Genomic DNA, 25,100 nt, shown 5'->3' on the forward strand with positions numbered 1-25,100 from the left:
TTCATTCCACATGCCATACAGGGTATCTCAGCGAATTTGAACATTTCATAGAGCAGAGAATTGGCTGAGGAGGCAATGACAGCTAAGGCAGAAGTAAATAGATTTCCTACACAAGATCTGCAGCTGTCAGTGCTGTCAGGTTTTGCTTTCATGATCTGATCCCCATTTTAAATCCTTGGCAAGCCTTTTCCTTGCCTTCTTCTGACTCCATTTATTCTCATAGTGACATATATATTTGTGTGTGTGTGTGTGTGTGTGTGTGTCTGTGTGTGTGTGTGTGTATGTGTGTGCAATAAGGATAATAACTTTCTATTCTGGAAACTATGCTTCCCTACCTACCATAGAAATGCCAGTGATCCTCCATTCCCAGGGAACCTTACATGAAAACTCCCTTGGGGTCCCACACTTCATTCCTTTCTAATACCAACTACATTTTCTTAAAATGTTGAAGGAATATATAGAGTATGTACCCTTAAGTGCTGCCAGAATATGCATGTATTTTTGTGGTTTTGTTTAATTCAGCTTTCAGTAGTTAACACAGATTTTCCAGTATACAACTTTCAGCTTAAAGTCACTTAAGCCTTATTTGCCACCATTACACTGGCCCTGATTTTTATAAAGCCTTTGTTATCCAATCTCACAGGATTAGATGTCCATCGTATTAATAAATTTAGTATAAGATGGCATAAAAACAACCCCATGTCTCTATTATATAATGAGATTCCTGTCAAACATCCTGCCAAAAGTGTGCATATTACCAGAAGCAAAGCAAACACAAAGCACACGTTGAATTGTTGACCACTACGTTTATGCTTCTTGCTCTCCTTTCTCATTTCTGTTGAATCTTTAATCCTTAGATTTTTCCTTTCTCTTTGCACACAGATTATTTCCCCAAAGATTTCTCTCAGTCAATGTTGTCTTTAAGTTTTGATTTAAATAGAAAAGAGTTGACTTTAGTATGATAGAAGAGAAATAGAAATTAGTTGATGCTTCCATGGTTTTTCTGTGAATCAACTTGTAATCCTTTATTTAGCCACACAGCCTGCCTGAATTCTGAGAAGAGAGCCTAAGCACCTTGTTTTCCATTCCTTTTGTTTTGGTTCCCATATCTTCCATCTTAGCAAGAGGCACAGTTTCTGGAAGTGATTCTATATTATTATATTTGGAGAACTTTCATCTTTATAATATGATTCCCTTTCTCTAGCACTCTGACCTACAGCATAGTCTCAAAATACTAAAGAAAACAAACAAACAATATTCCCCCCAAAATTAAACCAAATACCTTCAAACTGATCTCAGATCTCCTCATCATTTAAACTCACTAGAGTATTCTTTGTTCCTTAAAAAAAAATTCGTCCAGTTATTTTATACAGCTTTCTTGCTCTGTTTTCCCTTTTATTTTGGATTCAATCCACTTTTACTTTCACCTCCTAAGTCAACAGCATTTCACAGGAAATTTATATCATGAAGCCCAATATTTAATTTTTAAATCCTGAATTTGAGAACGAATACAATTAGAACTAAGATTCTCACTTATTTCCAAAAGGATATTTGAACCAGTAATAAGACACCCTTCTCCTTACAAAAACGAGAGCAAGTCATTATCATTTGATTGTTGTATTCTCAACAAATTTTGACCCTCTGAATGGCAATAGAACAGAACTCAGATCTTGAAACTTCTTGCCATATTTTTTTCTCTTCAGTAGATGAAGACTCATTAATTTACATTTCTCAACACAATATCACCAATCCCATTTCAGTTTTCCATGACTCTATTTGTTTAAAATTTAACTTAGCCTTTGACATCCTGTGGTGAGTAACCCCAGATGGCCAGCCATTGGGGGTCAGTGCTTAGAGATGTGACCAGGATGGATCCAGCTACCTACAGGTGCTGTTGCCAAAGGCAGTCAGCAATTAGAGAAGCTGCTCAGAACACTTTTTTTTCCTAAGGGAACAATCTAACTTTACTGGGGCTTGACTACCTCTGGTCAGTGAAAAAACTTTGAACTCTTTAAACTCCTTGAGGCCATTGAGAAAGGAGAGAAGAGGGAGAAAATTCATACACACACACACACACACACACACACACACACATACACACACACACACACACACACAAACACACACACGCACACACACACACACACACACACACACCAAATGAATGAAACAAAATGTAGATTCCAATAACTTTCTATACATAAATATACATGCAATTATACATACATACATGTATACAGACCTACAGACAAAAAAATACATTTTCTCACATAGAATGGTTAGAAAGCTCCAACAAGCAGGCTCCAAGTATTCCACACATACATACATTAATGCACAGAGTTGATGGATGGAAGGAACAATGTTCCAACACCCATTCACACAAACTTTAAACATATATACATAGTAGCCACACCACACCACACTACACAGATAAATACAACATGACCTGACCCGAAAGGACCTGACACCCCATAACATAGCATAACACAACGTAAAATACTTTATTATTTTTCTTTAACTTATATATCCAGCAAAATCTTTCAAGCAGTATACAATTATGTGATTACATGTTAGTTTTTTTCTACCAAATATTTATCCAAAAAATGGTGTTTTTTCCAATACCTTTACAGGAAATAATATTATGTAGCACAGGTAAAGAAAACAAGTTATTCTCAAAGACCCAAGTACATTCATAATCAAGAAGCTTGTAGATTAACAGAGTCTAAGCAAGCAAGGTAGTTTTCTCAGCTAGACTTTTACTGTCAGGGAACAGGGGCTAAGCCACCAACCAAGAAGTACACATGGAGGGACCCAGGGATTCAGCCACATATGTAGCAGAGAATTGCATTATCTGACACCAAAGGGAGGAGAGGCCCTTGGTCCTGTGAAGTCTTGATGTACCAGTTTAGGGGTATTCCATGGCAGTGAGGCAGAATGGGTAGGTTGGTGGGGGAGAATCATTTTAGAAGCAGGGGGAGGGGGATGGGATAAGTGGCCTGCAGAGGGAAAAGGGGGAAAGGGGATAGCATTTGAAGTGTAATAAATAAAATATCCTCCCAAACTAGAAATGATGTAGTGGCACTTTTAGCACATTTTGTTCAAATAAATTGAGAGTAAACAAAGTTGTTATGAGGAACTAGAGTTGTTGTAAATAAGGGGGGGAAAGAGCAATGAGCCCAGAACTGCCTTTCTACATAAAATTATTGAAATATTAAAAATATACTGGGGAATAGCCATATCTATTTCAGCGAAGTTGATTTTATAGAATGACATTTTTTTGACAATGACTGTCAGCCAATGTCTGATTCACCTGAGAATTTAGGCTACGTGGGTGGGCGGTCCTGTCATTGTGACATAGTGCTAAATGACTCTGAATTTTATATTTTTGTGTATGTATATTTAGTAATAGAAAATAAGCTTGTGACAGTGTACAGTTTGCAAAACTGTCTTTAAAAGTAAAGTTGTTTATGTTATATAATTTTCATCAAGATTATTAAAGTTTAGACCAAGTAAGACGTTATTCCCCTTTTTAGGTTTAAAAGCAATTTTAGATAGCTTGGGTCTCTTTATGTAGTAGTCCACTCTTCACTGGAAGACATTAACTATGTGGTTTCATTGCCCCTGGTCTGGTTGTGTACCTCCATACCTAATATTTTTCTTACAAATCAAGTGAAATGAAGAGAATGAAATACATAGATAGCTAAAAAGAACATAGCAAATACATGTCTGTGTGCTCAATAAATTGCATATCCTTTGTTATACTTAATAAACAGGCCTTATTTCAGTATTTTCAACTACCTAAAATTTACCATTTTGATGCTGACTAGTTTACATTAGAACATAAGCAGTACTATCATATTCTATTTGATCACAATACTTGAGAGTTACCTTTAAAAAAAAACTAATTAAAATGACCATATTCCTTAAAATAACATATAAATACTGCTTCATTCATTAGATAAGTAAATGAGCAGTTCATAGAAATATTGTGTTCCCGTTTTTAAATATATCTGCCCATTTTTTGTACCTAAACAATGCACATTAATGCACATTATTTTTCCATGGGTATTTTTCTATCATTTAGAATCATGCAGGACACAGGAGGAGTTCTCATTCATTACTTAAGAAATTATATATACGTATATATATTTATGTATATATATATATATATATATATATATCAACACTAGTTGTCATACTATTTTCATAAGTGATATGTGTCAATGTTTCAATACTAACTTTGGTAAAAATGAAACAGCAGAGTGGCCAATTTATATCACAATTACCTGCTTGACTTAAACTAAAATTATACTTCTGCTTAAAGAGAGATGAGCCTGGTGTACTGACACATATCTTTAATTCCAGCACTCAGGAGGAAGAGGCAGGAGTATCTGGGGTCTGGTCTTTACTGGGTGTTTTGTTCCTTGGTTTCTTTTGCCCTTCTTGGTTCTTTAGAGAATCTGCCATATAGAGAGTTCTTTTGGATCATGATAGGTGTGGCCCCTGAAGGTTCTGCATAAAATATGTTTCTAGGTATTGAGAGCTGGTTCTTAAGAATGGGGATGGGCTGAAATTTGGGTGCTGTGATGGTTTACAGAATGGATGAAAGCCAGATGTTTCACCAGAATCTAGTCTTCTGTGAATGGAGTCAGCAAATGAAGAGAGGCTAAAACAGGTAGTCTGCTACATAGCTAGGAATGAAAAGAGGGAATAGCTTTGGAGGAGAGGAGAGAGAGAGAGAGTGAAGATCTGAATAGCTCCTATCTGTTTTCTGGCCTATGTGCTTCTCTGGCAGGATTGACTGTTGGGGTTCTGGAGAAATGCCTGTTGATGCTTGCGACTCAGGTAACACTGTAAGTGAAGAGATGAAGAAAGGTAGGAAAAGAAGGCTTATATGTGGTGTGTTGGAGTTGGAGGAAGACAGAAATAGGAGGCAGAAAGGAATTGAAAGCAACAGTTCTGGGTATTAGAATGGGGTTTGGATTTGGAGGAGAGGAGGGATAGGTGAAAATTATCAGTTATCTTACCTATTTCCCTGGATGGAGGGTTCCGAGGGAATGTCTGCTGAAGTTCTGGACTGAGATCAGATGGTGAATCAGAAGAAGGTAGTTTGGAGGTGGTGATGTGTGTGAGCTTGAGATTGGGGCATGGAGAAGTCTGTGCAGCATGTGGTCTGCTACAGAATTCTATTTGGAAGACATGATGAAGTGGTGAAGCCTTGCAATTGCTTTAATTACTTTCCTGGCCTTCCTGGTCTCCCTGTTGCCAGTTGCCAGGAATTGTATTTTGAAATGTGATTCTAAAGTATAGCAAGAAGTGGTGAGGAGGAAGTTTGGAGAGGAAGATTTGTGAGATCCACTGTGGGTGGCAAGGGACAGACTTCCCTTTCAATTAGTTCTCTTAGTACTTTTAGAAACACACAAATATACTGAACTGTAATTAAATTTACCACTTTCTTAATATATATAATACATATTATAATTAATCTAATCTGTTTTATTTAGGGTAGGATTAGACTTCTCAAAGCTTATTTTATTTAGGGTTCTTAGACACTTCAACCTCCCTGGTAGCCCACTAACAAAAGGTAGGGGGAAAATAGTTAATAGCACAAGGGGGTGTGAACCTGTTAGGGTTAGTTCTTTGCGGTGATTCCAATCTTTGTTGTGAGGGTATCAGCAGATCAGTCCAGAAGCAAACAGTAAACAAGTATCAGTAGCAATGGTTCAATCCAGCAGTAATTAGCACAAGTAAGTGGAGCAGCAAGATTTAGACAGAATACCACTAGAAGTTCTTTGGTGTATTTCTCTCTGTGAGGTGAAGATCACTGAAGACCAGCAAAGCAGCACAAGGCAGAGCAACGTAAGAGCACCCTTTTGTTGTCTGTGGGGTTCTACCTATATTCTTTCCAAACATTTTGTGCCCTCTCACAGGATAGCTTCCAGAGAAATATTGCCTGACACAACTGAGTTTCCAAAGAAACCAGAAATTTCCAGTCCAACACAGTTTCACCAAATATTAATGATAAGCTTACATAGCATTAGTTTGTATGTGTGTGTGTGTTTGTATCTTCAAGTGTGTTTATATATGTGTATACATAATTGTGGATTCCATCCACTGAAGTTGATTATTAATTTCCATCTTTCCCCACTATATGAGTTCTTTGGGGTAAGACAAGGGTTATCTTTATATCTGGGTCTCACCAATTTGCTAGATTACCTGGCTACAAGGCTCTATATCACAATTACAGGTCCATGCCAATACACTTAGCTGAATGTGAGCACTTAGGGATCCAGTTCAGATTCCCCATTTATTTGAATAACAAACAATTGATCAACTTATCCATCTCCTTCCCTCCAAGTTATTATTTATTTCATCAAGTTAAATATGACTCTGGGATTTGTGTGTAAACATCTATGCGAGTATGTATGTAATAATTTTTCATCAATATTAGCATTATTTGCTTTTAATGCATTACCTGCATACTTCTTACCACAGCTTTTACTTTTGACATGTGAGAACCCAGAATTTTTCTACTAGATCTTGTACATTTTTGTTTGTTCCCTAGTTTTTAATCTCTCTTGCCTTGTTTCATAATCGCATAATGAAATCAACATTGTTATAGATTTTACTTGGACTTTTTTCCCCTTTGCATCTTTTAAAATGCAGTATGCTCCCACATACCTCTGGCTGGTTCTGAATGAATTATCAGTTTCTCTCCTCTAGACTGCGAGCTTTCTATGAAGATTCACAATGAATTCAGTCAACTTTTCCTCACCAGGCCTACTACTATTTAGCTTACATTTCTTATTTCTCCATGCTAAATTGGGCTTTATTTTACAGCAAACATTGGACTATACCACTATGATAGTGAATGTGTCATATCTAGATCTAGATAAAAACAGTCATGCCAAATGTAAACCTACTGTAGGGCATGGCTCTGTTATTATCCTGAGCTTTTGTCCCCGACGGCAAGAACACACTCGGGACAACCGGAATCTTCTGCGGCAAAGCTTTTATTGCTTACTTATCAGGAGGGAAGACCCCCGAACTGGGAAAATGGCGCTGCTTATATAGCCCGCAGCATGACGTTTCAGCACCTGATGTGGCGTGACAGCTCCTGATTCCTTGCTCGCCCATCACCCCATTACTACACCGCAAGATGGGCAGTGACTAGGCGTGAGTTCACTCTTGCACTTGCGCATGAGGCTTGTTTACTAGTTAGGCACAGTGGAAGCCAACACCATCTTATAATGGCGATTGCTCACGGCACGCACGTGATTGCTCGCAGCACGGCTCTCCACATGTTATGTGTTCATGGATGTAATAGATACTGAATATCAGATTCTACAATATCTTTGCTATTCTTCTCTTCAATTTCAAGCTACCACCCTTTCTTCTAATACCTTACGCTGATTAATTATTATAGACTGTAAATCTAATTTCCAAGTTTCTTGAGGCTCAAAAACTCTAGATCAAGTTATAGTACAGATTACATGTCTAGCAAAGTCCTGCATCTTGTCTCATTGATACTACTTGTTATTTCTTCTCACAGTTTAAAGCCCAAATGCTTTATCTTCACATTATTGTGAGGGAAACAGAGCCTTCATATCCATTATCTATCTTCCCATCTCAGTAAAGGAGAATTGCCCTTGTGATTTGAACAGTTAATCTCTTCTTAATAAGAAGAAATGTTGATTAATTCTCTGCATGAATTTGGCCAAACATATTCCAACCATAATATTGCATACCATTGTTAATTTTTAGGTATAACTAAGGCCCAGTCATCTCTCAGATCAAGAAATGATAATTTTTCAAAGTTGATGAATACCAATTTATTAGCTAGAGCATAACTGTTTATAATAAATTAGTATTTATTGTTATTTTTGTACATTTCAAAAAAAGTTTTACTATACATGAAAGATATTCAGGACCCAATTATGTAATTTAAAGGAAATTCAAATTAATTTTATCTATAATCTATTTAGGAATCTATCATCTATATCTACATCTTACTATTTATCATCTATCATTTGCTATCTATTATTCTACTTTCATTAATTTAATCTTATTTGCTTGCTTTCAAAAATAAAAGATTCTTTACCATATTAAGAAAATCTGCTTCTTGTTCTTGTTGAATGAAACCATTCTAAATTTTGTGATTAACCCCTTCACTCCACATGTCTCATGCAATACATTCTCTTTAATCTCCAGATTAAACTTTTTGTTGATATGCCATTATTGTGTAAATGTTTATACTTAATTTCTTGGTTCTTTATTCTTATTGATATGTGTGCTGCTTTATAAATATACTATCTTTCAAAAAGTTAGTACAAATAACTACATGATGCTTCCAGACATTAAGTAATATTATGTATTATTTATTTCTCCTGTTCACTTATACACATAAAGTCATTTTATTGTTTATATATTTGCCTGTTTTTGAATACTCTCCTTATCTTTTAATAACAAAAATATTTCACCCAAATTTATTCTTGTTTTGGAAATGGCAATGTGATTATAAGTAGATATATACAAATGATCTGTATGCTACTTCAGAATATCTTATACACATATTCCACATACATATACTTCTAAATACAGGGAGCAATTTTGTCTGCTTCTCATAGTCCCAATATTCTTAAATTTAAAAACCTGTCATAATTGCCTATGTATCCTTTAAAACAGATATTTCTGGCCCCTGCCATGAGCGTTTTAATTATGTATTATGTGCACAAGATGTCTTGATAATAATAATCTATATAACATTTTGAAAATTAATGTGGAGGTTAGACCTAAAATTTAAATATGTTCAGGATCCAAGATCATGGTAACTAACACAGACTATATTTTTAATAATGATTTTATGACTGTGCCCTCCCACCAGTAGGTGTCAAGATTAATAATGTTTTCATTCTTTGCATAATATGTGACATTTGAAGGGTTTTCTTCTCCTCATAAATAGATTTCAATTTCATGAATGTGGTTAATTAGTTCTACAATTCTGTCTAGAACAGATAGGGATATTTCCATAAAAAATGCAAGCATCATTTCCTATTGACTTTATTTTTCCAATGAACTTTAAAATTCCTTTGTTTCTGCTTATCTGAGTAATAGACAACGAGCTCAGGTAGCAATGAAAGCACATATGCCAAGGTAGAGGTCTCTGGCTGACTTGATGCTGTCTACCTCTGTGACACATCAAACTGAAAACCTTTCAACTTGTCTATCGATCTACACATTTTAGATGGGTTTGACAAGCATGCTATTTTAGCAAGAAACAATACAAAGAGGAGAAAAAATATCCTTCATTGTATATAAGCCTGAGGCTGTTCAGGGCTGCTGCCTAGGGGGATAGCCTTCTTTATAGGGCACAATTGTTATCTAAGCTGAAATCTCCAATACACCTGAATTAGTTTCAATTACTTTGAGTTAAACATGACCTCAAGGTAGCCTTTAATATTAACATTCATTTGATGTTATTTTATGAAAATGACACAAAGTACTAGAAATTGCAAATAAAAGGAGTTGAATAAAGTAAACTGTTATCTAATGCTCAAAGTAAGACGGCATTTTCTATATCAGTGTTCATTTTAGTTCTAGGGCACTCTGTACTAAGATGTAGTTTAGAAATTTATTTGTAGTTTGATTGGACATTGTTTTACATTTCATTTTAATACTATTTTGAAATATTTAAAACTTCTTTCAAAATTGATTACATTTTTTCATTTTATTTATACTTTATGAACCAGTTAATATAATTGCTACTACAGACAAACTTATCAGAAATAATATTGAAAAAGCTTTTATTGTAAATCCACTTTTTCTCATTTCCTTGCTGACATCCAAATGAATAAACTATTTAAAAACATACTGTAGATATAGTAGCATATGCCTTTAATTGCAGCACACTGGAATTCAAGACAAGTACATCCCTGTGAGGTCCAGACCAGCCTGATATACATAAAGAAACCGTGCATCAAATAGACAAACAAATAAAAAACCTAAAGTGTCAGCTTATTTAAATAAATACCTATTTGATGGAAGATGATTTAAGATGAATAACATTTAAAATGCATTATACATAGATGATTTCAAAATCTAATCCTATAGCTTACTCTGTTTATGTATCTTCATATGACTGCGCATATCTTTGTCAGTGCATGGTTCATTCCATTAAGGCTTTCTGTGTCAATCATCATGACCTGCATTTTATTGTTGGGGCCTGCATTTTATTGTTGTGGAAGGCTAGAAAGGCTTCCAACAATTTGCCTTTTGCTCTCTCCATGTGCATCAATGCATGTGTTGACCCTGATGCACACAGAATATAATAAATAAGAATGATAATTTTTTTAAAGCTTCATATAGTATTAAGCTTTAAAGTCAAATACTGTATATTTATTTATGGCATATATGTGTATGTGTGTATACTCACTTGAATAATCAAATTTACTCATGTTAAAGTGTAATAGATTCAAAGTCCAAAATTAAGACGCATGTTTGTAACTCAAACCACATGTATTTACTTTGATGAATCTTTTAATGTCTAAAGAGTAAATTAAATCAAAATTCTTCAAAGCATACTCTAATTTACCATGGTTCTCATTTCATAAGATTTCAATTAATATCCCACAGTAAGCATGCTATGTAAATTATGTTTTTGTATACCAACAGTACACTTATAAATGATACAACAGATTCCATTAAAAGAAAACTTGTCAACATAATATGTGATACTAAAGAAGGAAAAGAACAACAAGAAAAAGCTTTAAAAATAAGTTTTAAAATCAAACAATTAATCTATTAAAAATGATCTATTGTTCAGATTGCTAATGAACATTACCTACAAAGACATTATGTTGTTCAAGTTAACAAATGTTATCATCCAGTGTACAAAATTAACTTAACAGAACATATGACCTAAACATAAAGAAAATTAATTCTTGTTTGGTTGCTCTTCTTTTCACGACGATACCTTTCCAAAGTACTTGGGATTAGTTACAACTATCATGGACCTTGAGTAGGGAAGGGGGATATACATCTACCCTTTAGTGCTGTAGTCTCTTAGATTCTGTAGTCTCTTAATATCTGCCTCTAGGTAAGTTGTAGATTCCTGTGTTAACCATCTTCTACTGCAAATAGAAGCTTCTCTGGGGAGGGATGAAAGATAAATAAGGATAAATTATTAATAATTGAATACTATATCCATTTGCTAGCATAATTGTAGTAAGTTCTTTCATGGGGTCTATGATCCATCTAGTTATGTTCTTGGTCCAATAATGTTGCAAGTTATAGATTTCATCTGACAGAGCAGGACTTAAATTCAATCAGAAATGACTGGTTCCTTACATGATATTGGTGACATACCCTCTTGTGTCAGTGGGTATGTCTTTCAAAGTCAGTCATGTTTGTAGCTTGCACATGGTTCACAGCTGGCTATGACAGATTATTACCTTTTACCTCCAATATCATGTAAAATTCTTACCAGTATCATGATTGCTAGCCAGTAATTGGGATGCTTCTAGGTCTGTACCACCTTGATTTTGTGATCTTTTATTCAAATGAAGTATGTGATATTTTCAGCAATACAGTCTTATCATCAAACTCTGTAGAAAAATTAGGAGTAGAAAAAATAGAGTCTAATGCTTGGAATCCTATATGACCACATAAGCTAACAATCCCCCAAAATAACTCATCCTTTTATTAGCATTTCAATGTGATTAAATCAAACAATATAATATATAAACAAAGTGTATAATACATTGTAGCTATATATTTAATATATAATATATATGTGTATATATGTATATACACACACATATATGTATGTATATATGTATGTACATATACATATATATTAATATTACAGGTCTGGAAACATTTTAAGACAAAGTAAATAGAAAGAAAAATGAAATAATCAAAAGGATCTAAGTAATATAATTGAGTTCATACAATTTTAGATTAAAAAACAAAATATAAATCAATTATATTTTTAGTTTTTACTCTCTCCATTTTGACATAGTATTATGTTGAATCCCACAGTGGAGTCAAACTCACCAACGTCTCCCTGATTTACCTTCCCATGTTCTGGGAATAAGACACAAGCATTCACACTTGGCTAAATATTCTTCTTTGTAGCAAAATGTCAAGTATGAGTGTAGAAGGCATTGTACAATGAATAAGACTCAAGGAAATGACAGAATTCAAGGTACAAGTTTATCATTTAGAAATAGAAGTTTGTGAGCATATATTCCATACTGTCTGTAATAAATGTCAAACATTAGTCTTTTCTATCAAAGACAATAAAATTTGTTTTTAGGACAAGAAATAAAATTATTTTTGTCCCCCCCCCAACCTTGTAAGACTTGCTAATGTTTTCATCATCACACCCAGGTAAACCTTTGTGAACTCAAATGCCCACTGCTCTATTCTAGGAATCTGATGATGGGGATCAGTAACCCGTTCACCTTTTTCCATACTCTATGCACCAATTCTTTTCAGATTAACCAATTGAGCAAGATTTGGAGGTTGGAACCCATTCAACATTAAATGGACACAATCACCCCTACTCCCCAGAAAAAAAGATGAATACACTTCCTTTCTCAGTGTGTGCTTTTCTTTCTGAAAATACTTTCTTGATCAAGAATAAAGTTGGTCTTGTCATGACACTAAAGTGATAATAATGAACTTTTTCTTTGTGACCCCAAACTTATTTTTAACATGTCTAAATTTGCAGCCGGGAAATTTCAGTGACTGTGAGACCAGTGCCTCCAGCCAGCCAGTCCTGTGATAAGAATGGTGACAGGTTCTCAGTGGAAGTGATCAGAGCACAAGACTTCTTTTAAAGAGATTCTATTTGATAGTTCTCACCATGAAAAGAACAAAGAATGAGTATGTCAAGCTAAGGCCACGAGTTGCATTTTTTATTTAAGTGTCTACAAATATGAAAGTGTTCCACATTTTTTGTTGTTGGCATTGTTGAATACTCCTAGACATATATTTGAGGGTTGTATAGGATCCGCTTATTATTAGACACAGAACTGGCCGATATCTTTCAGGTGGAACTGGAAGGGACAAATAAGTTTCTGGAGATGGTCTGCTGTTTTGCACAGCTGTGATGGGTGTACCTCAGAGAGGCATCACCCCAGGGTTTGTCTCTGGATTCCTTCTTGCAGCCACTGTTTCTTCTCATGTATGTTATTGCTATATTCCTTCTGTATCTGGCTTTGTGTGACTAGGCATGGTGTGATTACTTCTTGGAAGACTGCCCACTGTCATGGACAGTATTTCTGAAGATCAATATGAAGGCAAGCTTTCATAAAATATTATTGTGTAGAAGGATTAAATATTTTATAGAATTCCTAAATTGATTTCAAAAATTTTAGGAAGTTAGGGTAGTTTGAAGAAAGTTTAAATAGATTGTTTATGTTTTTAGCTAGAAAAATAAAATTAATTTAGAATTGAGAGTCAAATGTGTCCTCTACTTGTAGAGTATTTAGAGGTATATAGGTGAAAAACGTTTAGTTAGGTATGAGTTTCAAAAGCAGAGTATATAATCAGTAATCTTATTGTAATTTTCTTTTATGTAATAATTTTAATCTGTTTTTGAAGAATATATACCTGCGATTGATTTTGGAAAATATACAACTTATGGCTATACAGGCCATACTTATTATAATCATACCTGTTTTCTTAGTGGACACTCTAAAAGTCAGAAAGGACTGGACATATATGTTGGAGACTCTAATGTGACTACAGATGCCAACTCAGATTATTACATGCAGCGAAACTTTCAGGCACCATATATGGGAAGAATATGTTATATGATTGTCAATTTTCATTGTACTCTAGATCTGTGTCTACAAACCTTGGGATTTAAGGACCATAAACAATGGGACAGACTACAATTTAATGCTGTAAACAATTATACATCAGTTTTAGTGAATCATATGTGATATGAATTTTATATATGGTTGAAGCAAAGAAAGCAATGTTTCAAGGAAGATCATTTGGGTTCAGAAAAACATAATCAAAAAAAAAAAAAAGGAGAAGAAGTAAATACCAGTAAGCACATACTAATACTGTGACAATATTGGATCCTATAGCTATGTGTTGAAATCCAATGAGAATAAACATATATAAATTGAATGTAATGGCTATCTATCTATCTATCTATCTATCTATCTATCTATCTATCTATCTATCTATCTATCTAGATATATACTTGTGTTTCTTAGATGTAGCATGGACATTGATACTTCTCAATATCAATTGTGTCGATTCTGCTAAAAATAAATAAATAAAAGACACAGACTGAGAGAATGCATATGAAAACAAGACCTTATTGCTACATCTAAGAAACACAACATAACATCAAGTATATATCTAGATAGATAGATAGATAGATAGATAGATAGATAGATAGATAGCCTCTGTGTACACTGCTGAATAAAAGATATTCCAAGCAAATGAAGTTAAGAAGCAAGCTAGTGTAACCATTTTAATATCCACAAAATAAACTTCAAACCAAAACTAATCAAAGAGAGAGGAATGGATAAGAAGGACCCTGCATATTAATCAAAAGAAAATCCACCCAGGTGACATTTCAAATTATTATTTTCCTTTTTAAAAAAATGTACTCACTTTACATTCTCATCACTGCCCCTCTTGCAAGTCACCTACTCTTAAAATTCCTCACCCCATACCTACTTCCCCTCCTGCGCTGAGAGAATTGATGACCTCCTGTGTAGTCCAGGACCCTAGTGCATCAAGTCTCTGCAGAGCTAGGCGCATCCTCTCCTACTGAGGCCAGACAGGGCAGCTCAGCTAGAATAACATATTCCACAGTTGGGCAACAGCTTTTGAGATAACCCCCCTGCAGTTGTTAAGGACTCACATGAAAACCAAACTACATGTCTACTCTTTAGCTTGCATCCTAAATTGACCATCAAATACAGTCAGTGGGCCTTTAGGACTCAACTCTCAGGTATACCATGGTTGCCAAGGTGGGAGACAGTTTTGGCTGCAAGAGCATCATTGATCTGAGTAATGCACCTCTGCCTTTCTAGTATACAGATGGTGTTGCTCTTTCTTTTGTATATCATATTTGTCCTTAAATGAGACTTTGGTTAAACTTTCTGGGAAAGGGATTGAGGAGATTACTCGAGAAGGAAATGGCTCTGCTGTCTATAGGAACAAACTGCTGTGATCCTGGTCATTCAAGCATCTAACCCAGCCATAATGGGACAAAGGGTTCTGGATGTGGAGGCCAAATGCCTTAATTGTTCTCTGGGAAAATTTTAGCAAATTCTTTATGAATAAGTTGTACAGGCAACATTTGAAGCAGGAAATGTTTTTGAGAAAACTGAAGTTTTATTAGTTAAGGAAACTGAAGACCCCAAGGAAAAAGAACGTTGGGCCTGAGTCACTAAGGACAGGGGTGTCCAGAGAAAACCCAGGATATGATAGAAGAAAAGCTGGGTCTACTAGATTAGGAAACTAACTATCCTGGAAAGGTTAGAACATAATTGTTTGGTCACCTGGCATTGCCTACCTACAGAAACTAGGGGACAAGTTTTAAGAGATAGAATTTGGGCTTGTGAAGTAGCCCTAGTGGACACAGTAAGAGGATTTAACATTGCATATGGAAAAAAAAGATTTGAAAATATTGTAGAAATAGATATTTGGGTGAGCTTAATAAAGAGATTTTGCAAATTTAGGGCAAGTTAAAAATCTTAGCGTGATCCTGACTTGTTTAGTACCTTTCTGTTTTTATGCTGATGCTGTAACCACAACTTTATGCCCAGATGACCTCTGATTTGGAGGTTTTACTGAGACATAAAAGTTAATGTCAAACTTTCTTTACCAGACACTGAAGTGTGTCTTTGTGTGTGCATTGTGCTTTCTGGTGGCATAGTTGCAAGGTTTTTTTTTTTTTTTTTCAGGAAAACTAATGGGTTTGAGGAAAATAATGAAAAGGCTTATGATTATGCATTATTGTGTTACCAATAAAAGACTGAGGTGAACTTAGAGAGAGAAAAAATACATGAGAGAACCTCTGTATGTGTGTGTGTGTGAGTGTGTGTGTGTGTGTGTGTGTGTGTGTGTGTCCTGCTAGCTTGTACCTACATCTTTGCATGAGTTTCTGATTTCACACCAACTCAATCCTATTCTCCAGAACTCCAAAGTGACTGAGGCTGGTCCTCAGCACAACCCTCACTAATTGGCAGAAAACCAAACCAAAACAAACCAAACAAAGAAAACAAAACCGAACACAGAACAACCAGAGGCAACAGATGTTATAATGCAAATCAACCTAACAAATACAGAACATTTCACTGCAACCCAAAAGAATATAATTTTTTTTTGCATCTCAAAGAACTTTGACTAACATCGACAATGTTCTTGAACACAAAGCAAGTCTCAACAGATAAAAGAAACATTTAAAAATTCCCTACCAGCAAAGACTAAAGCTAGATAACAAAAACAGAAACAAGAGATAGCTCAACAACATAGGGAAACTGTACAATCTATACTGAATGAAAAATGTGTCAAAACAGAAAAAAAAAAGACTTTCTAGAATTCAATTAAAATGAACACACAGCTTATTGAAACTATGTGACACAAGAAAAACAGTGATAAGAGAAAAGTTCATAGTAGTGTCTACATAAAGAAATTGGAGAGATCTTAACAGCCCTTAACAGTAAAATTTAACAAAAAGAACTATACACAACCGTAAAAGTAACCTTTATTTACTTGATGTAACTGTGATCTCAGAGGCTTACAACTGATTAAGCTCACTCTTTCTAGTTCTTTCTGAACTATGGCAGATAGTTCAACTCAGGTATGCTAGCTTAAACACCTCTCTAAGCTGACTGATTCAATCTTGCTTCTCTCAGCTTCTCACTGATTTGCTCTTCTCAGCCTCAAACTAACTCGAGTAATTTGTTTAATTTCCTGGGTCCTTCTTATTCTCTGGCTTCTACTGCCTCTGATAACCTACACTGAACTCCATGAACCCACTAAGAAACACTACGACACTATACTTTCTCAATGAACTGACTCCAAACACACTGCATTCACCTCTATCTCTGTCTCTGTCTCTGTCTCTGTCTCTGTCTCTGTCTCTGTCTCTGTCTCTGTCTGTCTGTCTGTCTGTCTGTCTGTCTGTCTCTCTCTCTCTCTCTCTCTCTCTCTCTCTCTCTCTTCCTGTCTCCGCTTTAAAATATCTTTCCTGAGAGTTATACATATCCTAGCTCTAAGTCATTCTGTCAAGTCTTACTCTGATTGATCACTTTTTCTGCCTCTTAACTAGACATTACTTTCAAATATGACTGCTTCCATCTAAAAACCAATTTTACCGTAACATGCAAACTTAGGATGAATTTGTATTCCAGCCAGTGGTGTTGATTGTTTGTAGTATGTCTACATTCCAGCAGAATCATATGGACCTAGGTCCTTGGATGTGATTCCTTGCTGGTGCGGCCATTTTATTTGATTAAAATTACTCTACACACAACTAAGAAAAATAGGTAGCAAGAAATACTAGAACTCCGAGCCAAAATTAATAAATTAGAAACAAAGAGAATACAAAGAATCAATGAGACAAAAAAAAATAGATCTTTGGAAAAAAATCACCAATGTAGACAAACAGGTATTCACACTATCTAAAGACCAGAGAGAAAGAATAATAAAATCAGGACCAAAAAGAGTGATATAACAACAGATACCCAAGAATTCCAGAGAATAGTAAGGACATACATTAAAAACCTGTTCTCCATTAAATTGGAAAATCGAAAAGAATTGGAATGTTTTCTGTAACCATACCACATACCAATTACAAATCAAGATCTGTTAACAGTTTATATCAATGTATAAATCCCATGGAAGTAGAACCAGTCACTAACAGTTTTCCCAGTCAAAAAATTCCTTGGGGCTTTGGTGTAGAATTATATATGAGATTTTTCAAAGAAGCGTTAATGTTAATACTCCTCAAATTATTCCACAAACTAGAAACAGAAGAAACATTTCATAACTCAACTTCTGAGGCTTCAATTACTTTGATACCCAAACTATGTAAAGATTCAGCAAATACAGAGAATTACAAATGAATTTGGATTATGGACATGTATGTAAAAATACCCAATAAAATAATTGCAAACCTAATTCAATAACATGTAAAAAAAGATCATCTGCCATTACCAGGTAGACTTCATATTTCAATATATGAAAATCAGTAAATTTAATCCATCATATAAACAAACTGAAGAAAAAATACACATGATTATTTTATTTGATGTCACAGAAAGAGCATGTAACAAAATCTAACAATAATTTATGATAAATTTCTAAAGAAGTTAGTTATAATAAGACATACTTAAACAGATTAAGGGGAATTTAGAACAAATGGTCCTGGCTGCATGTAGAAAAGTGCAAATAGGTTCATATTTCTCACCTTGCAAAAAAACTCAACTCCAAATGGATCAAAGACATCAAAATGTAAAAAATTTTAAAAATTGAAACAAAAACAAAAACAGATATACTGAACCTGATAGCAGAGACCCTGGAGAACAGACTTGAACTCATGGTTGCAAGAACAGACTTTTTGAACAAACCTCCATTAGCACAGACACTAAGGATAAACATTAGTAAAGAATACCTCACCAAACTTAAAAACTTGTGCATGACAAACTTTATAGTCATTAGGATAATGTGACAGGCTACAGCATGGGAAAATGTTTTCTGAGCTTCACATCTGATAGTGAACTAATATTCAGAATATATAAAGGGCTATAAACCTGGGACTGGCAAAAACGCGTAACCTGATTTAAAATCGGACTCAGATCTAAAGAATAAAGTCTAGCAAGGAAGGAGTTAATAACATGAAGGAATCAAAGCCTTCTATCCAGGGGTCTAGCACACAAATGAACTCAGTGACTGTATCAGTGTGTATTTTATGGTGGTAGTAGGACTGGAAGGAGAAGTGGACAGCCCATACAAACCTCTAGCTGATACATAATTATAAGTGTAAAATCAGTTTTCGCAAAAGGTCACACTGGGGAAGTAAAACACTGTTACATTGCCAACACAGAACAGATGCAACGGAATCTTTGAAGTTTCATAGTCGCATAATGATAAATCAGGGCATTCATTTTTCTACATCACAGGCTCCCTTCATATTCATTACACCTTCTGTTTTTCTGTTTTGTCTGGATTTCTACTTATGCAGATGTGTGTGTGTGTGTGTGTGTGTGTGTGTGTGTGTATGTATGTATGTATGTATGTATGTATGTATGTATATATGCACATATGTGTGCGTGTAACACTGTAATACTGGGGCTATATGTATTTTCCATGCTTTTCCTTTGGCTCTTGTTAGGTTATCATTTCTAATCACAAATTCTGCACTATACGTGCGTTATGAAGAACATAACAAAAATTTCACTTTAAAATTGACATGAAAGTGTAGAAGAATGAGAATCGATCCATACTTATCTCCTTGTACTAAGGTCAAATCTAAATGGATCAAAGAACTTCACATAAAACCAGAGACACTGAAACTTATAGAGGAGAAAGTGGGGAAAAGCCTTGAAGATATGGGCACAGGGGAAAAATTCCTGAACAGAACAGCAATGGCTTGTGCTGTAAGATCGAGAATTGACAAATGGGACCTAATGAAACTCCAAAGATTCTGCAAGGCAAAAGACACCGTCAATAAGACAAAGAGACCACCAACAGATTGGGAAAGGATCTTTACCTATCCTAAATCAGATAGGGGACTAATATCCAACATATATAAAGAACTCAAGAAGGTGGACTTCAGAAAATCAAACAACCCCATTAAAAAATGGGGCTCAGAACTGAACAAAGAATTCTCACCTGAGGAATACCGAATGGAAGAGAAGCACCTGAAAAAATGTTCAACATCCTTAATCATCAGGGAAATGCAAATCAAAACAACCCTAAGATTCCACCTCACACCAGTCAGAATGTCTAAGATCAAAAATTCAGGTGACAGCAGATGCTGGCGAGGATGTGGAGAAAGAGGAACACTCCTCCATTGTTGGTGGGATTGCAGGCTTGTACAACCACTCTGGAAATCCGTCTGGCGGTTCCTCAGAAAACTGGACATAGTACTACCGGAGGATCCAGCAATACCTCTCCTGGGCATATATCCAGAAGATGCCCCAACTGGTAAGAAGGTCACATGCTCCACTATGTTCATAGCAGCATTATTTATAATAGCCAGAAGCTGGAAAGAACCCAGATGGCCCTCAACAGAGGAATGGATACAGAAAATGTGGTACATCTACACAATGGAGTACTACTCAGCTATTAAAAAGAATGAATTTATGAAATTCCTAGCCAAATGGATGGACCTGGAGGGCATCATCCTGAGTGAGGTAACACATTCACAAAGGAACTCACACAATATGTACTCACTGATAAGTGGATATTAGCCCAAAACCTAGGATACCCAAGATATAAGATACAATTTCCTAAACACATGAAACTCAAGAAAAATGAAGACTGAAGTGTGGACACTATGCCCCTCCTTAGAAGTGGGAACAAAACACCCTTGGAAGGAGTTACAGAGACAAAGTTTGGAGCTGAGATTAAAGGGTGGACCATGTATAGACTGCCTTATCCAGGGATCCACCCCATAATCAGCATCCAAACGCTGACACCATTGCATACACTAGCAAGATTTTATCGAAAGGACCCAGATGTAGCTGTCTCTTGTGAGACTATGCCGGGGCCTAGCAAACACAGAAGTGGATGCCCACAGTCAGCTAATGGATGGATCACAGGGCTCCCAATGGAGGAGCTAGAGAAAGTACCCAAGGAGCTAAAGGGATCTGCAACCCTATAGGTGGATCAACATTATGAACTAACCAGTACCCCGGAGCTCTTGACTCTAGCTGCATATGTATCAAAAGATGGCCTAGTCGGCCATCACTGGAAAGAGAGGCCCATTGGACACACAAACTTTATATGCCCCAGAACAGGGGAACGCCAGGGCCAAAAAGGGGGAGTGGGCGGGTAGGGGAGTGGGGGTGGGTGGGTATGGGGGACTTTTGGTATAGCATTGGAAATGTAAATGAGCTAAATACCTAATAAAAAATGGAAAGAAAAAAAAAAAAGAAAACCAAGAAAAAAAAAAAAAAGAAAGAAAAAAAATTGACATGAAAGAGAATATTCAATTTCAAAATGTTGAATTCTAGAAAATAATCTCACAGTGTGTATTGGGCAATGCTAAAATGGCTATGCCCGGTAACCACTGTGAGAAATAGTGTTCATTAATATGATAATCAGCTAACATTTAAATCAATTGTAGAACTTGAATAATGACAAGTTCCCATACTTATAGATCTGTTAGGGAAGTAACAGCCCTCTTCAAGTGATATATTATGTATAATAGAGATAACAAGGGCTTCTGGTTACTATGCAAAACTCCACTGAATTTGAAGGACTGGGTCTCTTATTAAAAACACATAAAATGATGGATTTTTTTTTCTGAAACAATATTTAAAATTGCATCGGAGCAGAAAAAAAAAATAGGAAGATCTCAGCAGCCAAGAATTGGATCAGATGAGCAAGAACAGGAGGACAGGAGTTTGCAAATATCAAAAGGCAGTGAGACATTGATTAGGGACTGGAGGTTTTAATTACAATGTGGTGACAGATAGTCCAGATCCTGCCAGAAGAGAAAGCAGAAATGGAGCTTAGAAAGGAGATTCACAAAGCCCATTTGAAAAATCTCTGTGACACTAGAGGATCAGGAATTATAAATTAGAAAGCACTTAGAAAGCTGTAAATGAACTTCTTATGGACTAGATGCCTTATACTAAATTTGCCCTAATTGTGTGACAGTGTACAAAACAGGAAAATGTAACTTCTAAGTTAAAGGACTCTGATTCACCCTCTGATCTTCTGCTGCTGCTACAGGAGATACCCATGCTGTATAATAGGAATGTAGCCTATAGTATCTGTTTACCTGTGATTAGCTAGCTACAGAATTCATCTTTGAGAATTTTTTTTTTTATTTTCTGGTGTTCTATATGGAGCTGGAGACAACTATAACTAACCCAGATAGAAAATTTCTTTTTCTGTTATAGAACAATGAAAATTGAAGTTATTGATTTTTTAGTGAAAAAAATAACCAAAAGTGAATAGTTATAACTACATGGGACTTTTTGTATGCACTGCTATTCATATTTCACACTAAATAGACATCTCACCACAGAGCTTTACCATTCTTTTGAATTGCCAAGGTTAATTACACACATTTCTTCTGGGGGTTTTGTGAGTGTTGGGGGAATATTTGTTCTTTTGCATTTATTTTTCTCAGACCGTAATGAAGGACTGAACTGGAGTATTCTTGGGAGAGCTGAGATAAGAGATTTGTTTTGTCTCCAAGAGTAACAATAATAAATGCTACTGACATTTGTTGATCACTTAGCATATGTCAGGAGCAGAGGTAAATGCCACAAACACATCGCAAGGGAGACACAGGTTAATAATCAGCAAGCAGAGAAAAGGAAAAGGACAGTTTGTGTCTGAATCTGGGAAATTGACTCCAGGGCTTGGGTTCTTCAAAAGACTCAAGATTATAATAAATTAAGCAGTAACAAGTGCCAATGAAAAGGCTAGGTTTGACTGTTTATTTCAATAATTTTAAAATATATAATTTACTGATGATACCTACACCATTCAGTAAAATTTACCCAAAATTAAACAGTAGAAAAATAAAGCTCAGAAGGTGCAAATAGGATAATTTTATTATTATATTTACTAGAAATTGTCTTACCATATCAAAATAATCCAATAAATAGATCGAATTATTTACAGTTTTGAACTACTTTAAAAACTTTTAAAATGTCTATAAAAGAATTATAATAGTTTACAGTTATTGAGCAGTCAGAAACAAACTCATGCCATGTAATATATAAACATATATGAAAAAGAGTCTTTAAGAATAAAATGATATTTTAGTGTGGGTTTTCGTCATTATTATCAGTTAGTTAACATCCAAATAGCAGTGCATTCATTATTATATTTTCCTAAGTGATTATTATTATATTTTCATCACACTTCACATATAGTCACTCCACCATTGCCTTTTTGGACACCTGCTTTTCAGCCCATCAGAAAGTCACCTTTCTGCTCCAAGTGGTACAAATAGATAAACACAGAGACAATCTAGAATTTGTATGTGACAGGAAAAGGTGTATTGTCCTGATAAATTTTTATTAAACATAAGTAGAATTTTCTGAAACAATCATTTTAACTTCAGCCTTGAATAATAAAAATATTTAAAAAATCAAAAATTTACTTTGTTTTGATTGAGAGCATTTATTTTGAGATTATAATATAAGTGCATCATTTCCCTCCCTTTCTACTTTGCTAACACAGCTACATGATCTCTCAGCATCTGAGTCTCCAGCAAATTCAGGGATGTACTTCCGGAATGCCTTGGAACTAACTGCTTTTCTAAACTGGACCTTTGGAAACTACATACAATTGCCTTATGGGAGATTTCCCCCCACTGAATGGCAAGAGTTTTAATGACAAGAAAACATAATTACGCCTTCCGCTGGACTCGAGACTCGAGCCCCGGGCTACCTTGACAGCAGAGTCTTGCCCAACACCCGCAAGGGTCCACACGGGACTCCCCACGGGACCCTAAGACCTCTGGTGAGTGGACCACAGTGCCTGCCCCAATCCAATCGCGCGGAACTTGAGACTGCAGTACATAGGGAAGCAGGCTACCCGGGCTTGATCTGGGGCACAAACCCCTTCCACTCCACTCGAGCCCCGGCTACCTTGCCAGCTGAGTTGCCTGACACCCGCAAGGGCCCACACAGGATTCCACACGTGATCCTAAGACCTCTAGTGAGTGGAACACAACTTCTGCCAGGAGTCTGGTTCGAACACCAGATATCTGGGTACCTGCCTTGCAAGAAGAGAGCTTGCCTGCAGAGAATACTCTGCCCACTGAAACTAAGGAGAGTGCTACCCTCCAGGTCTGCTCATAGAGGCTAACAGAGTCACCTGAAGAACAAGCTCTTAACAGTGACAACTAAAACAGCTAGCTTCAGAGATTACCAGATGGCGAAAGGCAAACGTAAGAATCCTACTAACAGAAATCAAGACCACTCACCATCATCAGAACGCAGCACTCCCACCCCACCTAGTCCTGGGCACCCCAACACAACCGAAAATCTAGACCCAGATTTAAAAACATTTCTCATGATGATGATAGAGGACATCAAGAAGGACTTTCATAAGTCACTTAAAGATTTACAGGAGAGCACTGCTAAAGAGTTACAGGCTCTTAAAGAAAAGCAGGAAAACACAGCCAAACAGGTGATGGAAATGAACAAAACCATACTAGAACTAAAAGGGGAAGTAGACACAATAAAGAAAACCCAAAGCGAGGCAACGCTGGAGATAGAAACCCTAGGAAAGAGATCTGGAACCATAGATGCGAGCATCAGCAACAGAATACAAGAAATGGAAGAGAGAATCTCAGGTGCAGAAGATTCCATAGAGAACATCGACACAACAGTCAAAGAAAATACAAAATGCAAAAGGATCCTAACTCAAAACATCCAGGTAATCCAGGACACAATGAGAAGACCAAACCTACGGATAATAGGAATTGATGAGAATGAAGATTTTCAACTTAAAGGGCCAGCTAATATCTTCAACAAAATAATAGAAGAAAACTTCCCAAACATAAAAAAAGAGATGCCCATGATCATACAAGAAGCATACAGAACTCCAAATAGACTGGACCAGAAAAGAAATTCCTCCCGACACATAATAATCAGAACAACAAATGCACTAAATAAAGATAGAATATTAAAAGCAGTAAGGGAGAAAGGTCAAGTAACATATAAAGGAAGGCCTATCAGAATTACACCAGACTTTTCACCAGAGACTATGAAAGCCAGAAGAGCCTGGACAGATGTTATACAGACACTAAGAGAACACAAATGCCAGCCCAGGCTACTATACCCGGCCAAACTCTCAATTACCATAGATGGAGAAACCAAAGTATTCCACGACAAAACCAAGTTCACACAATATCTTTCCAC

Source organism: Mus musculus, chromosome 14 (genome assembly GCF_000001635.26).
Source record: "Mus musculus strain C57BL/6J chromosome 14, GRCm38.p6 C57BL/6J".
In the NCBI taxonomy this organism is placed as follows: Eukaryota; Metazoa; Chordata; class Mammalia; order Rodentia; family Muridae; genus Mus; species Mus musculus.